This window comes from Gnatocerus cornutus, chromosome 7 (assembly GCF_029298725.1).
Source record: "Gnatocerus cornutus isolate USDA-ARS CGAHR chromosome 7, icGnaCorn1.1, whole genome shotgun sequence".
Taxonomy (NCBI): domain Eukaryota; kingdom Metazoa; phylum Arthropoda; class Insecta; order Coleoptera; family Tenebrionidae; genus Gnatocerus; species Gnatocerus cornutus.
Genome location: NC_142239.1, coordinates 15,700,252 through 15,713,892, shown reverse-complemented (window position 1 = coordinate 15,713,892; position 13,641 = coordinate 15,700,252).

Here is a 13,641-nt window from a genome sequence, read left to right as displayed (position 1 = left end):
AGATAGTCTTGAGGAGAGGGCACTGCATCATCTTCGTTGCTCAACATCGTAAATTAATGTCGGGTTCCTGCACGTTTAATCAAATAATTGCGCTTCGATAAAAAACGGACAAGGGAGCTGCATTATTGTAGCAGTCAGTGTCAGCATCAATGTCATTTTCAGCGAAAAATTAAATATGGAAAATTGATGAGGTGATCCCAAAAGCACTACGCATCGAAAAAAACGGAAAGCAATCACACTATACCTCGTTTTTCCTGCAGATAGTTTACCGATTTACAAAGGAGCAATTTAAAAAATTAGCAGGATTTGCAGCAAAGACACAAGTTTACCTATTGCTGATGCTACTACGGTTGTTATTTAACATTCCGTGCTGAACAAGCATTTCAAATTTGACGCTTCCAAAAAAATCTGCAGGAAAAATTAAGTTTAGACAACAAACTGAAGCTTCAGACTTTTAGATTCTGCAGATTTTTTCTTAGGTACTTTCTAAAAGAAGTGCAATTTTGGGAACTAGCAAAAAGTAGCAAATTTTTCCCCTTCTTGAGCACAATTAATTTCCAAAATGTCTAGTGTCATAATGTGTCGCAATGATACGTCGTTTAGCCCACACGCATTAAAATCCAAATCTGTTAACATGGCCCGAAAAAGCCAAACTCTTAGCTTCCCCCTGTCAACAAGCTTTGTTTGCATCCATTATCCTCAACCGTTATTGGGTAAACATTCAAAATGAAAGATTGATGAACTTCATATGCGACAAATATAATTGCATTTCCGTATTTTCCTCTCTATAAATCATCCTTCAAAACTCATCTATCCGTTCCGAAATTTGTTTAGCAAGTTGATAATTGGATTCCGCCATTGTGGTGTTGGATTTCGTCCATCTTGTTTCGTAAGGAACCAGTTCGAAACAGAGGTCGATTATCACCTTTAACCGAACGGAAATCGGTCATTCACAAGGTGTCTGTGACCGGAAATGAGGTAGGAGGACGAGCAAATTCCCGCCCGTCTCATGCAGTTCGACGTAATGAGAATTCAAATCCGAGGCTTGGATTAAGAGGCGGTCCATGTTTAAAGTTTAAAGGCGATGCAATATTAGATGGGATGACATGACTTGCATGATAACGAGATCGGGCAAATTAACAGTGCGTTTATTATTGACCGAGAGGACCGAACGGATTATGAGGAAATTGGGAATTTAGAAGCGCTCTTAATTAACACGAGAAAAATGAGATGACGCCTCCACCATTCTAATACGGTTCTGCATCTCACATGTAAAGGGTTAGACTCAAGAGTTGCTCAAACGTAATCCAATAACGTCTGCACATACGATTCGATTATTTCTCTTCAAGTGCACTCAAGCACTTCTGGACAAGTCCTCGATTCGCCTAAATTTTCCGAATTAAATCCTTTCAGAGAGATAACTCAGTTTCTAAGACAAAGGCGAGTCCAGCACAAATATTTCTAATTATTTGATAAGAGCTGAAAGCACGAAAAGTCGATTTTCATAATCATGTCCTTTTGTTAACCAAACAATTAGATATAACCAATTGTGTTCGACACGAAAATTGCGGGGGAAGATGTGAGTTTTATTTTATTCTGAAGTAATCCGCTCTCAAAAAGCACAAAAGTCGCGTATGAAAGCACCAATATATCCTCTATTCCAGAATGGAATTATCCAGATTTGTAATGGTGAGCCCTGGCTTTGGGTTTACTTTAAAAATTACATTTTCCAGGGCCGTGACGGAATCAATGCGAGGATTTTTAGGGAAAGGGTCAGTTTTGCTGGGGGCGAGTACGAATATGAACATTTCCCAATTTTCGTTCATGGCGGATTTCAACCAATTCAATGTTTAATTTTTTTACCAAATTGCCGGTTTCATATTAAAGTTTGCAGCGCAGGTAACGGAAGCAATTAAACTTTCAAGCTTTAATAGAGAACTAAATACGAAAAATTTTCTGTACTAATAGGTTTTTAACAAAATTTCTCGGAATTCTAAATAAAAGCTTGATTAAACTGTCTCAAACTTATTGTCTTCTTAAAAACTCCGCATAATCCTAAACTACATATTTTTCAGTTTGATGCCGTTGCAACAAATAACTTATGAATACGATGCGGCACTTGGGTCGGTTTTTATCCAGTTTAAATATTCATTCGTTTTGTGTATTGTTTTTAGCGATAAAACTAAAATACGGCGCTTCGGCAAACGTTAAACGTTTTCCCGTCTGCTTTTTAAGATATTTTGTCCATTGATCCATAACATATAAATCTCCGTGTTTATTTTTCACGAATGCAACAAATTTGCGGCAATCTCAGTCGCGTTTGATTCTGGAGCTTTGGAAACTTCGTTTGAGATACGTGAAGCCGTTGAAGTTTCCAGAATTGTGGGTGTCTTCTGCCACGTATTGAACCCAATTAAGTGCTTCCCATTCAAGTGCTAATTTTAGCAAACGCAACAAAATATAATTAATTTTTTGCAATCTCAACAAACTTTTTCCTGGTGTTGAGCCGTTCATTCGCGAGTAAATAAAAGGTCTAATTCCCCTTAATTAAGAGTTTCTTTCTCATCCTTTAATTAGTAATTAGCGATAATTGAGCACTCGGCGGTTACAAAGCTTTCTGAATTCTTTGTAATTTACCAGTTGACACATATGTTACATTGTGCGTTCAGTAAATATTTTCATAATCCGCTCTATCGGTTTGTGAATTATTCAAAATTACCACCGCGAAATAAATGTTTAATGCATTGTAAACATGTCAGATCTGAACGAAATTCGAAGGGTTCATTTGTGCAAAGTTGCGATGATGAATTCTGCCTTCAATTATGTAAATTCCGTTGAAATTTCGGTTCATTTCGTTACAAAAATATTTGCGACAAAAACACGTAAACAAAGGGAGAATTATTCGGCGTTAGGTTGGTAATAATAATAACAACAGTTTTGTTGCACTTATCTGAAATTGTGCTCTATTAACGTTGTCTGTAGAATATTGCCACAATAGGAGTGGATAAATCAATCTTTGTTACATGATGGAATTTAATTTGATGGCTTATCACCCTTATCAGAATGTTTCATTGTTAAAATTAATAACGTAATTTGCAGTTAGCTACTTATTAAAACTTGCCATCAATCAAAAGACAGTTTCTAAGGAGTTCTAAGACGAGAAGTTTATTGGTACTGCTTGTTAGTAGAAACAGAGCTACCAATCGTTCATATCTAATCTGAAGTAACAAGTCTTGAAATTCAGTTTGCTCGTTGAAAATTTATAGTCCAAGTGGCTCGTCCATCTCTCGTTGCATTAAAAACTCCGTTTTACCGCCAGCAAGCTCGCAAGATGTCACTTGCACCCATTACGTCGACACAACAATATATTCTAGCAATTCTGGAATCTTTCACCGTCCACCTGCGTCCTCCTTGTTATTCTACAGAAAAGAACAAAGCATTTCTCTTCGAAACATGTTTTTCTTTAATGAAAATAATAAAGCTCGAGTCTGGTTACCTCGTCATCGCCTGCAAGAAGGCGCAACAAAATCAATATGCCTTCAGTGTGGTACGTCGCAAAAGGGGCGGTGCCGATTGTCACGACTATATTAGACTTTGCGAAATTGCGAAAAGAGAATGACCTTTTGAAAGCCGCTGAATCGATGACGATATTGGGAAAAATTGAGTCGTTGACTTTTGCTCAGTACAAAATACTGATTTGTGAGATTCGCCTGGAAAGGAACGATGTTGTGCTTACAGTGACAGACCCCTCCGCTAATAAAACTGCCTCTGAAGTAAAAAACTTTATATCGTACGGACTAAAGTATATCATAAACGCAATTTCACGTACGTTTTGGATCATAAAGCATAAGCTTGGTCTTAAGGGATTTACATAGTCACTCGGACCTTTTTAATGCCGAAAGCCCAGCTTCATTTAGCTCAAAACAGACACGAAATTTTACGTTCAATATCAAGTTTTTCGAGCTGTTACTAACTTTCTTATTGTGTTTAAGCAATGGGCCAAAGGAAGTTTCCGAGCGAAGCTGGAAAATTAACGAGAAATGTTGATTGCAAAAACACATTACACCAAAAAAGGAAAGAGTCTTTGATGCATAGATCCCAACCTGTTTGGAAAATTGTAATCCTGGATCAAGCTACAAAATTGATTAATTATCCCAGTTTTTGACTAGCTAATTTCTCTCCCAGAAAACGGCGAAGTTACAATTAAATTCAAACAATATGAAGACCCAAGTTTCATTAATCAACTCACTAATTTAAAATTAATTGTGTTAAATCTTACCTTTGCGTGTGGGCAAGTTGATAAAAATCCGTAACTCAAAAGAAGCTAAATTAAAAATTGCAAAATTAAGTGTCGAGTAATTAATTAAAATTGTGCAAAATTAGGCGGATGTTAATTTAAATTTAATAAGTTATCATTGAAACGTCCGAGTATATTATCTTTTCCCGGCGCCTCCACCATTTTACGCCGACAAAAAAATATGAAACACAAGAACCGTAAAGTTGTTTGAAATGAACTCAACTGCCATCGATTACCAATTTTATCCCATCTTATTTTTCTACTCTTTCGATAGAAAATTTAAAATTGATTGCTGTGGAGCCTCACGCCATAAAAAATTCAATTATGGTGGAAAGTGAGTCTCGGCGTTGGCAATTAAGCGTTAGTTGGATGTGTAGTGTTTAAACTGGATGGCAGTTATCTGTATAGTGCCCTTCTTCAGAGATACGATAATTGCTGTCGGTTTCCTTCTTTTCTTCTCGCCCACTGTCCTGATTACTCCTCTAAAGAATTCCATTTCGGTTTTGTACAGCTAGCTGTAAAATTTTTATTTTGCCGCATGAATAAAGTATAACGTTCTTCTGGCTGCTTTATGGACCTTAAGGCTGATTCCGACATGTGCTTTATTTTATTTTGCAAGACGTGTTACGGCCGCTACAAAGAAGATTTTTCTTCGGTGTTTATTAAAGTGTCTATAACTAACCCAGCGCATCCACCAAAAATTGATCAGTTTCGCGCTTTCACCACAGATAAGCGATGCAGTTTTATTTGTTTATTTCGGTTGGCTGGAATCTCGCAAGATAACAAAACGAAAAATATACAAACGGGATTATAATATTTGGTGACTTTGAAATTTTTATGGAAAATAAAGCACTAGTATATAATTAATTCCTATTTAGAGCTGAATTATCTCCGCCAATTTGTCTCGTTAAAAATAATTAATAGATTCGTTAAAATTCGACGAGGGTGGCTTAATGAATAAAAATGAACCAATTAAAACGCAAACTAGTCGAATACATTTACTTAATCATTATGTGCATTTTTTCATGTCTCGTTACAGCATTGTTGTGCAAAGCTTTGCAATTACTCATCCGACACGACCAATTGAATTAGGCGTGAAAAGTCCTTTACAAGTCTTTAATTCCGCCTCTGCTCCAAACTAATTCCACGTCCTAAACCGAACTCCGTATGCATTTTCATAAACAAACAATTCAGCATGAATATGCATGAAAGAACGCCTTTCTGTCCTCGTCCAACTTTTCCTTTATAACTTTCAACAGGCTGTTTTTCCGACAAAGTAAATGTAGCGTCACTTATGTATCATTCGTGAAATAAAAAAAGTTTTATCGGGGGCGAACGTTGTAGACGCCAAACTTAAAAATTAATCTTGTTTTTTTAGCTGAGGTAAACAACAAACAGTTGAGATGGCGCTTTTCGAAGTTTTTTACATAACCGTGTAGATAAAAGAGATTTTTGGATTTTTAATCGTTTTTATATAAAAGCTTTCTTCAGGAACTCGATTACCGCAAAGAAAAACCCCAAACACAATTGTCTAAACTACCACAAACACTAATCGCGTTTGTTGCTTTTGTGTCTCGGCTATCTCAAATTGTATTACGTCATTCCTCATTATCTCCCTCTGACCTGATCTTTCATTTGATATCCTGAAATAAAGTGACATGACGAGCATCAATTCATTACGAATTTCTTTGACAAAGCATTTTTCCTTGGAGCAATTAACACTCAGAACTTCAATCATTTCTTTTCATCGATTTTTCCAACCTAAATGTTATTAGGAAATGCAGTGCAAAACTGTGCAGTTATGACTTTGATAAAGCTTTTATGCCCTACTGTACTTACTGTAAGTTGCTGGTTTTTACGACAAACGCGACATTTTATGCCCCGAATTGAATATGTTTTGTTACATTCCCTTTGATCTCAATTCGCACTTTGCTATTATTGTTAATGCGATATTGTGGAGAATGGGAAAAATTAAATCTGATATTATTTTGGTGCGAATTACAATGATTTCTTTGCAGGATGGCGTGGGCATTTGCTGAGAATTTTCTCATTTAGTTTTCCATTAAGGCTGTTAATAGTTATGAAGGAAAAAGCGGAAAAAGGTGTAGGATTTCCGACGAACGGTAATGGAGAGAAAAGTTTGAAGAAATGTATTCAGCTGGTCTTTGCAACATCGTTTTTGAATTGATGAAAACGTGTTACGGAGAATCAAAAAATTAATTGGCGTGAGAGAATAATTTGACGCGGCGCATCCACCATTTCTATTATTAAAACTGTTCCTTTCTAGGTACCAAAATTGCATCAAATTAATTAATGTTTATAAATTATATAGACTGAAATTTTAATTTTGGATTAACCCTGCAATAAAAGTCAAAATTGCAATAATTGTAATAATCTGAATTAGAATTTCCGAAACAACTGCACCGGCGCCAGCATAATAATTAAAAAATTAATTAAATTTTCTATCAAATTTCGTAATTCAGGTATTTTTAACGCAAAAACAATAAAATTTGGAAACGGTATTACTTTAAACATGTTTATGTTTCTACTAAATAAAAAAATGTTTTTAAAAAAATAGCATTTTTAGAAATTTTATCTTGAGTGCAAACCAAATATTTTCAAAATTTTCTATCACAATTCGCAAAAACAATAAAATTCGAAAAAGGTATTAACTTGGATGTGTATGTTGTCTACAAAATTAAAAAATTGAATTTTTAAAAATGTTATTTTAAGGAAGCCAAATATTTAAAAAAATTTTAATCAAATTTCGTAATTCAGGTAAGTTTAACGCAAAACTAATGAAATTTGGAGACGGTATTACCTTGCACATGTTTGTTGTCTGTACTGAATTATAAATTCCTAATTAATTAATCAATTAATTAAACAGTAATTAATTGGACAAATTGTTTGTAGCTTCACATTGTTCATTGCGCATTTCACACAATTGCAAGTTAATTAGATGAAAATTAAAGAAAACCGCATATTAATTCTGTTTATTTAAGATCACAAGAAAGTTTATGTGCCATAGCTTGGCGCTCTGAGCGGATGATTAATTAATTACAGTGGTGTACGAGTAACTCCTAGTCCTGACCTGGTAATTTTCGCGATTTGATGGCCTGGGAGCAGCGGGATATTTTGTAATTTCAATTTTGCCACTACAAAAACGAAAAGTAGAGTTTAAAAAACTTCGATTTTTCCATTATTTACTTTGTGCACCGCCAAGCTCTAAAAATTGCCGTCGTATAAACACTAAAAATGGTGGAGGTGCCAGGTCAAATCATCAGCAAACACTGCTCTGGTTTTTAAATGACAGCTTGTAATTACATAAAACGTCCAATGTTGACGAACACCTGTAATTTGTAATAACAATCTATTCTAGAAACGCAAAGTCTGGCTTTTTTGCATTTCTCTCCTATTTATCTCTTCGCTTTATAATGATATAAATTAATAATTCGACGAGTTGTTGGTATTGTTTATGCTCACGCAAACATTCGGTAAAATTTATGTTGTAATTGCGGAATTCTTTATCGACATTTGCGAATTTATAAGCGGTATCAGAGCTTAAATTGAAAAGTTATGGATGACGCGGTGAAAAATTGCCTTATATGATTAATTAGTATGAGATTATTGCTTGGATTCCTTTAATTTTGTACTTACAAAATCAATCAATAACGGGCAAAAAATCCAAAATCAGGTAGATATTGACAGGTTTGCACAAAATTCACGTTTAGAAGTGTCAAACAGAGCTACCAACTCGACCCTAAATGTGCAAACCACAAAAATCCATTATATCTTTCATGTAAATTAAAACAGAAATGGTGGATGCGTCGGGTATTTAATACGGATTTTTAATCTCGAATTCAGGATGCAAAGTTTAATTGCATAAAATATAAAGTTTTTAATGGATTGTAAACTGCCATGGTTCAAATGAATATAAAATTAGAAAATAAGAATAAAAATTATTGCCGTAATTCTGCTTTTTGAAAGTTGGTTTAATTAAGAAGATTTTCATGTGAAGAATGATTGATTTGGAAAACGCTACATGTTGCTTTTGATTTTTCTTTTATGGATGTGAACGTTATTTACGACTCTCATCGCGATAAGAGCTTGTGTTAACTCATTTCAGAGATGGAATTTTCTCGTTACGCGCGGGATCTTCCACGAGGTGATAAAACCACTAATTTCAAAGGTGGACGGTCATTCCTAAAGCAAAATTGCCTTCTGGTCCCCAGCGTCAAGCTCGTTTTGCTCCAAAATTTGGAAATATCAAATTCAGAAGTGAAATTAGCTAGCAGAAGTATTCCGTAAACTTTAGACCCTGTTTGATTCACATTCTCGGTTAAAAAGAACTTGAAACTCAATAAAACATTCTCCTTTGACGGATAAAAGTCGTGGGACGAAATAAAAGAAAACAGTTTGACAATCAACTTTTCATTTTACAATCGCGATAAAAACTCACAAAGAAGTTGCGATATTTCGATTGCTTGATAAATAAACCTGTAATTTTAAACCGATGGCATTTGGAATAAAAACAACACTTGTAGCATCGAATGTTTATGCTACCAGAGCGGAATTTTATCTCGTGTTTGGTTTGATTTTGAAAATAAACGAGTGGGGTTAAATTAATACGTAATTATTGAAATTAATTTTTCAGCATTGAGCAATGTATGGTTTTATTTGGAGCATTGCAATTCTAGATGAAATCGTAAATCAATGTTATACGACTGTAATTTATAACCATTGTGCACATATTTCATATTTAGTAACATATCTCGAACAAGGTAGTTCACATAAAATGTGAAGTTTGACGAGGATGGCGTGCAACTGGTAGAAAAATATTCAGGTCTGGTCAAAAATAATGATTTTCAATGACGTGTTCAATTCAAATAAGTTTAGTTGCGAAATAAAATCAGTAAACTAAACCGAAAAAATCTCATTTAAAATCTGTATGTCACGTCTGTAATTGAACATCAATAATTCAAACTCTGCGCGCTATATCCACCATTAACTAACATTTTCTGACGTTTTCTGTATCAGTTGATAAATTTAATACCAATTGGATATTTCTGACGTTTTCCGTGTAAAACTAGAGATCTTTCATCGTAAAATCCCCATTTAAGAAATTAATTTACCGTCATCAATTTGCTCTTTTCGAGCTTTTATTTAGTGTGTAAATATTTACTCGACAAGGTGTCTCTAAAGGTGATTTTAATTAATACCGCTCGAAGCGCCACGATAAACGTCGTGCCTTTCTTTCCGACAAAGAAAATACAACTTCGATTAAAAATGATTTAGAATTTCGTTAGAGTTTAATAAAAGGCCAACAAAATGCCATCGGTGTCAAAACTTTTAATACAAAAGCTACAGAAAGGGACAATGATGTTCTGTGCTATATAAAAGGGGATTTTTCGCATTAATAAAGCATTCCCGTTTTAGTGAATCGGAGTTAAAGGCTTGTTTCCAACTTTTTGCTTTGTGCCCTAAATTCCTGCAAGTATTTACGAACCATTTGTTGCGCCGGAAATGACCGAAAGGACGGTTCATCATATTTTTTAATCTAGGCTAGAAGGATTTGTTCTAAGCCCACAAATCAAAAAATCATTCCTGGCTCTGGACTTCATTAGTTATAAAACTAATGTACCATATAATCGAATAACGACGGCGGCGAAGCACACTTTGGAATTTGAAATAGATTGGTAGCACTGACTATCGAGTTTGACATCTCAGAACTGTCAACACGAACGCGTTTTTATCTCTACAGGAATTAACTCTCTGTGCTTAAATTTATAGAGAAAATAAAATCACAGACATTTAAAGCGTCGCGACGTTTACTTTGTCACTTCCAGATTACTAAAACTCCAAACTCTGTGTAAAATAGTTCTAATTCTCCATTGTACCGGAATTGAATTATGAAAGCAACAAAAGGAACTATTTCAACAAAATTTTGTGTAGTTACTATGATTTCTACAGCGGTAACTCGTTCATAAATTTTTTACTAAAACATTTTTTCTTTTTACAGTCACTAAAAACACGTTTATGAGAAAATAAAACCGCTTTATGCATCACAACATATTAAAATAGCAAGAATCGACAATAAGCGGTTTTGCATTTTTTCCTTAGTTGGTAGATCTGAAACTTCGATTTTTCAAAGTTAACGTTAAAAAATTACAGCCGCCTAAATAACTAAATAATTTGTCATAAGTCGGTAGTGAAAGTGACAGGATTGCCAACCGAAAAGTCGTCGTTATATGGTGTCAGTTGTAATAAAATTACATGGCTGCCAATCTACGAGTCACCTAATGAAAATAACTTTTGGCTATAGGAAAAAGCGCGCTAAAATAAATTTGTTGTAACTGAAAACCCCAAAAATTCCCGAATTTTGCCCTCTCATCGTTCTTTTATGTAACAGTGTGTAACACGAACCTAAAACAACCTCTTTATCGTGGAAAACATTTGATAACTTTTAAAAAATGTATTTATTTAGTCCCACAAAGCCATTCTGGTCGCCACCCTTCGCTTGTCGTCTTGAGCACAAGGGTGTTAGTCTGCGGTCTTTTCCGTTCATCTCAGCGGTTTGTTTAAGCGGCATCTCTTTAGAGGAAGCAGGGTGCTTCACCCCACACATAAGATGTATCGAATAAGCCATTTGGCGATCCACCCTCACGATAAACTCCAACTTCTCGAAGAAGCATTAAAGTTTGTAAGAAAGATGCTGATTACTCGTCGATAAATTTGATTATTTGGTGATGGAGTTGTGGACTTTTTATCTGCTTGCTTCGCTCCTGTTTACATTAACCTCTTCAGCTTGAGAGAATTTCCTTCTTTAGCTGTTTCTCTATGTTTTCCGTGTTCGATTTGGCGATTTTGCTTTGTTGGGCAAAAATGGCGGATGCGCTGGGATAAAACCAATACTTTCTGTATTATAAATTTTAAGTGAAAGATTCATTGCTTGGAATAACATGGCGTGGAATAAAGTGGGTTTTATTCTAGTTGCGATGTGTAAAAAGCAATTTAGTTAAGATAATTAATAAAATTGCGGAACGCTATGAAAGCGTTCTCCTTCATTTTATTCATTTTGTCCTTCAGAGAAACATTCGCTTATTAATAAGCAGGAATTTACATTTCCATTTCTGTTAACGCTCATATAATTTTCTGAACTGGGAAACCTTCCAGAACCGAGCTAAATTCCTGTATCATATTTACTCCTTACTTCATTAAAAGAAACAAACAATACAACTTTAATTATTCTGCCTAATGAATAAATTCGGCAAACTCGATAAAATCCAAGTTTTGCAATTTTCCCCAACAATAGGAACGTTGCAAAATTTACTTTACAAACAAAAGGAGTAATCAAACTCTAGTTTCAAGAGAAAAAAAGACACATGTAACATATTTCAAGGCAAACTTTGGAAACAATCCGGACGTGATCTGGGTGATGATAAACCAAGCCATTTTGTATTGATATGGAATAAAATACGCGCTATTCAAGTAATACAATATGATAAATTTTTAGGAAAAGACCCCGATCAAATCATATTTGGTTTGTATGATAAATGGGGGCTCTGTGCCAGCATTGGAAAAAAAAAGAATAGTGACAATAATTCATGGAAGTCCCAAATTCCAATTTTACTACAAAATTTACCAGTCGGGCTTGAGATTGGAACAAGAATCCGCACAAACGAAATTTTGCCACTTTAGGACGTTTGTGTGGTTTTAAACGCGAAATAATGGACAACACTGTGGGCACCGAAAATGCGTTAAAATTCACTCCCGACATGATAAAACTGCACTAAAACGACGGAAACACACTCTCGAGGCTGGAAATGGGGCATTGCGGAGGAACGGAAAGAATTCGAATGTCGCGCGATGGAACTTCGCGGAGCGCGAAGTTTGAAACGAGTGGAACTTTTAAGTTTCAATCGTTTTCAGTTTACAGTTAGGCTTTCTGCTGCTCGTTGAATGGAGGAAAAAGAGGCACAAATCACCTGATGATTTCACCTTTCCACAAAAATGAACGAGTCTTTGATGCTGAAAGATCATCCCACCCAGTAAAAAGGCTCTGCAAATTACCAAAGGTCATTGAAGTTCACCTATCTGAATCGATTCTTTTTAAAAGCGTTCTTGTCGCACTTTCCCGTCGTTTATTTCGTTTCTGCGCCATCTGTGCATTTGCGGCGTATCTCGCCCTAGTTAAAGTTTATTATCCTGTGCCAGGATCTCGTGCAGACGTTCGTACCGTAGAAAAAAACACATTACGTTCCTGCACATGTACATCATAATTTCGTTGAAGCAGCATCGATTCTTGTGTTCTTCTCTATATTATTAAATTTCGCAACAAAATCGAAAGAATATTTTTCGACGGTAAAAGCATATTTAAAACGTCTCAAAGGACGAACTAGACGGCTTGAAATAAGAAAATATGTTTCAACGTAGAATTAATATTAATTGAGCGAATTTTCTGCTTCCTTGGCGGAAAAACGACCGAATTTTAAATAATTTGATTTAATGAGTTCGTTTGAGGCTGATTTTAGCTACTTTGCACTCTTATCGTTAATCTTGAATGAGGGATTTTCGCGGGATTTTCTAGGGACTTTCAGATTTCGGCTTAATATTTGATGGGGCTGGTTAAGTTAGGGTAGTTAATTGTGGTTTTGTAACCATTTGTATTTTATTTCCGGGAAAAAATTGAGGGAGACTCACCGGAAATTAGCAACGGAAAAGTCGGGGTGGTCACAATACCCGGAGCTTAACATGGACGAGAATAAAATATTTTGTAAATTTTAAAACGCGGTTCTTTGCAAGATATTTTGGAGGGTCTTGTTGTTTTATTCCCTTTGGCATAACATCCATTAGTGAGAGATTAAACAGGGCAGAACAACGCGATGAAATAACATCCCAATTTTTCAGGGTTGTAGGTCAAAAAAATTTCATCCACCAGGTGGCAAAGTGGTGCCAATATTGCAAAAGTTGTCACTGAAATATTTACGTAAAGTCACCCCACAACCTCATATTTCCTCTGCATTTCCTTGCATTTCCGTCAAACAAAACCGAGTTATTACATCCGCCCGAAATAAGAGTCACTATCTTTATCCTCCCAAAACCCAGCCGATGGATATTTGCCTGGAAAATACGAAAACATTTACATTTCCTTCCATATCAATTTTCCTCCGCCGGAGTTATGTGAATTCGTAATAACATTAAAGCATAAAATAAGGCAAATTTTGTTACTTGGCGTTTTTTATACCGAACGTGGTCGTGAATATTTTTACAAGATCACGTGACTTGTGAAATATGGACCCATTAGCAACGAAGCGCTTTATCTAATTGCCCGTACCCAAAAAACT